This window comes from Arachis duranensis, chromosome 2 (genome assembly GCF_000817695.3).
Source record: "Arachis duranensis cultivar V14167 chromosome 2, aradu.V14167.gnm2.J7QH, whole genome shotgun sequence".
In the NCBI taxonomy this organism is placed as follows: domain Eukaryota; kingdom Viridiplantae; phylum Streptophyta; class Magnoliopsida; order Fabales; family Fabaceae; genus Arachis; species Arachis duranensis.
In genome coordinates, this window is record NC_029773.3 from 50,738,297 (window position 1) to 50,742,443 (window position 4,147).

The window sequence follows — 4,147 nt, forward strand, 5'->3', positions numbered from 1 at the left end:
CATACTTTAACCTTTTTTATCATAATTTCTTGTTCTAATTGCAAAGCAAAATAGTTCAGTTATTAGCCAAACTACTTAATAATGCTTGTTGAACTCATCTCACATTCCAATTTAGACCTCTTCTCTCGGCTCCATTCTTTTTCATTGGTTGTTGACTCCATTTCAAGTTCCATACTTTGGTGAGACTACTGTTGGTTCTCAGGAATCAAAGAATGCATGTTGAACTTGCTTTAAGTCCCCTCCATTACTCTATGCTGTTGGCTACTAACTGGTCCCATTCCCTTGCATAGGATGAAAATATGAAAATAAAAGTGCTTACTTTATGACACTGTTTAAAGCTATCATATGATCAAATAGACCCCCTTTCAAAAAAGCTACCATATGAACATTGTAGATTACAAATTCAATGAACTGAATATATAAAAAGACCAACAAATAAAATGATGAATTCGAAAGGAATAATCCCCCACCTGGTTTCGCGAAAGACCTGTTTGTATTGCCAACATGTGTTTATCAGTGTCTGGGGTATCTGAAATGAAATTCAAACAAAAAATAAATAAATAATAAAACATGTTTTATTCATATAAACTAAGAATTACGCATTCAAGTACGATTTTTGTTTAAAATGGCTGACTACACGATACAAGGATACTACTTGTTATTAATATTAGTATTAATCGATGGAAAACAATACATATTAGAATATTCACTTCTGAACTTGGGACTTGGTGCTATAAGCCTTACCCTTAACCTTACTCATATGAAGTGTCGAGCCACGGTGATATACATAATACATAACTTTAAACCTTATCACATGTGAAACAAAGTTTAATAATGATCACAAGCATTTCACGATATAGTTTTCTAAATCTTGCAAGTTGCATTAATGTTTAACCAATCATATTCACAACTTTCCACTCACAAAATGTCACATTTTAGTAAGAGAACTACCTCACCTTAGCAAGTGCGCATTTGTTTCTTTTTGTCTCATGGTTAACTCCATTAACAACACCCTTCAAAATTTAAAAAAAAAATTGTTATAACCATCACTGCAGAAAAAGAAAAAGCGAAAGAAGTCAAAAGAATACAGTTATAAGCATGTACCATGACCTCCTTCCACTTGATGGTAGTTCTAGTAATCTTTGAGGTTCCCTCCTCCTCAAAGAATGAAAGTTTTAGTCAACTTGGTACCTTAAAATAAGGATTCTCTTTAAAATTGTGAAAAGGTTATAATTTTTTCATTATTACAATCAAGACAGAAAATAAACAAAATTGAGAAGAAATAGAAAAACTGATCCTATCATTAAAAACAAAATAGATATAAAAAAATAAGAAAAAATGAGAGAAGAATCTTACAAAGGTGATTGAGTAGCCCAACTTCATATCTTTGAAATCTTCAACATCAAGGGAATGTAAATACTTGAAGATCTATGTCATACAAAAATGTCAATGTATTAGACATCGTTCAAGCCTTTCTTAACTCTCCCCCCCCTCCCCAAAAAAAACAAGAATCTCAGTGTGATATAATCTAACCTGTTACAATTCTTTAAAATAAAATTTCAACCACAAAATATATCATAAACTAAAATAGCAGTAGAAATAATAAGAAGTAGTACATTCAAATCCTCAACAACTATGCAATAAGTACTTATAAATTAAATATTTTAACAGTCTAAATTAGGACAACATAAAACACACTCAAAGATAATCAAAGCATCATGTAGCAGATAGCATAAAAGAATACAGATCCTTGGAAAAGAACATGACCTGCCAGTGATAATAACATCAAAATATTGAAGGCAGGCAAAACTTTTACTTCTATTTAACTCACTAGATCCAGAGAGGAAATTCATGACAATGTTTGTGTACTCCCACAAACTACAAATGCCATATTGATAATGTTCCATCCACCAGTAATAACCACAAGATAGTTCGACTAGTCATTAATACCCCTTTCTTCTTAAGTTAGAGCATACTCTCATTTGCATTTTTCTTCTCCTCCATTCTTGTTCAGTAAATAGTTCACAAACCTTGATTTTTTTGAGCTCTTTCTGGAACTCCTCTGAGTGTTCATATTGTTTATCATATTTTTCCTAATAAGCACAAAAGAGAATGAGAGAGAACAAAATATAATAGGTCTTTTGGTGGGAAAAGAAAGGCAACCAATATATTTTTGGTTTAGTATTGATAGCATACTAATTATAAGATATTAGAACACGAGCAGGGGCTAGACAGATGCAGAACAAAAAGAAAGCCTCAGTGCCTCACAACAAGAGGGTATTCCAAAATTCTAGGTTCTAGGTTCTAGGTGCATAATAAAGAACACAAATTTGTATAGAACTCTAATAATAAAATAGTAAACACATGCAATGAAGAGAATATTGCATACAATAACAAGTGAATGAATGCAGACAAATGACTAGTAAAAATTGAGAGCACTCAGCTAAAAATCAATCAATGATCACAGTTGAAGTGCTAAAATTTCAAAGAAATAGAAAATAAAAAAAAAACAACCCATAAAGAAAGCAGAATAAAACCCCTTAATGGAAATCATAAACAGCAAAAGAGAGTAATCAAGAAAGCAAAGTGATATAGAGAATGCTAAACAGGAAAGAAGAAATTAATTTCAGTCGTAAACACAGAGAGATAACAAACAATAAAGATAAAGGCATACTGGAGAGGAAGAATAACAAGATCAGCTGCGATTACATGGAAAGAATAATTAGAGCAGCAATGTTTTTGTTCTGGATTTGGAAGTTTGGAGGTAGCAACGCGTGAGAAGGCAATGCAAGATTGATAGATAGAAGAGTGGCTCTTGCTATTGCTCTTGCTCTTACTAGATTTCAAAGCTCTTGCTCTGCCTGCAAAAAATATTGTCCATATTCCAGAAGAGTGCTTCTTTCAGTGCTATAACTACCAAAGTTGAATGTAATTTTAATGAAAAACAACAATAAAATTGACTTCAATAATTAACAGAATTGGAAATTTCAATAGCGAAATCACACAAGTGCAAAGATAGAGAGCTTCAATCACAGAATAATCTAAGTTCATCCCATGACAAGGATGAAATTGCCACACAATGCTAAATGAAACTTCCAAATTATAGAAACAAAACCCGTATTCTATTGGAACATATCTCAATAACATAATAGTTAATTGAATTGAAGGCAAAATCTTCAATCTAAAAAGGAAGTGAATTGAATTGAAAAAAAATAGGGAACATGGTGATAATCTTCAGAAGGGACAACTATAGCATCAAGAAGGAGAGAGTAAGAATACATCAAAGAAATGAACCTAGAAAGAAAGTTAGGAGAATAGTGGAAACAATTGAAGCAGAACAGTTTCAAAAAAGGAAGAAGCAGAGTTATCAGTGAATCTGTCCTGGTTTCGGTGACGGTTGTAACTGGTGGCGGCGTGTGCGATGGCGACCTACTCTCCCTATTTGGCTCCTCCCAGTGGCAGCTCTATCATTGGCAGCAGCAGCAAACCCTGATGGCGACGGGAACAGGTGATGAGCGGATAATTTATACACTTTTTGGCATTGTTTTTAGGTAGTTTTTAGTAAGTTTAAGCTACTTTCAAGGATGTTTTCATTAGTTTTTATGTTAAATTCACATTTCTGGACTTTACTATGAGTTTGTGTGTTTTTCTGTGATTTCAGGTAATTTCTGGCTGAAATTGAGGGACTTGAGCAAAACTCTGAAAAAGGCTGATAAAAGGACTGCCGATGCTGTTGGAATCTGACCTCCCTTCACTCGAAATGGATTTTCTGGAGCTACAGAACTCCAATTGGCGCTCTCTCAACGGCGTTGGAAAGTAGACATTCAGAGCTTTCCAGCAATATATAATAGTTCATACTTTATTCGGAAATTGACGATGTAACTTGGCGTTGAACGCCAAGTACATGCTGCTGTCTGGAGTTAAACGCCAGAAACACGTCACGACCCGGAGTACGCCCAAAACACGTTACAACTTGGAGTTCAAATCCAAAAGAAGCCTCAGTTCGTGGATAGATCAAGATCAGCCCAAACATACACCAAGTGGACCCCGGAAGTGGATTTATGCATCAATTACTTACTCATGTTAACCCTAGTAGCTAGTTTAGTATAAATAAGACTTTTTACTAGTGTATTAGTCGTCTTTTGCC

The 4,147-nt window shown here is 34.0% G+C and overlaps 1 long non-coding RNA gene across 1 annotated transcript; it reads right to left on the reverse strand.

Moving 5' to 3' along the window:
- Positions 1–275: 275 nt before the first annotated feature.
- LOC107474486 (uncharacterized) lies at positions 276–2,292 on the reverse strand. The gene is made up of 4 exons (XR_008006213.1): positions 1,768–2,292; positions 1,357–1,428; positions 1,105–1,191; positions 276–1,013 (listed from the first exon to the last, which is right to left on the reverse strand). It is a non-coding gene; the product is annotated as an uncharacterized LOC107474486 (long non-coding RNA).
- Positions 2,293–4,147: the final 1,855 nt, after the last annotated feature.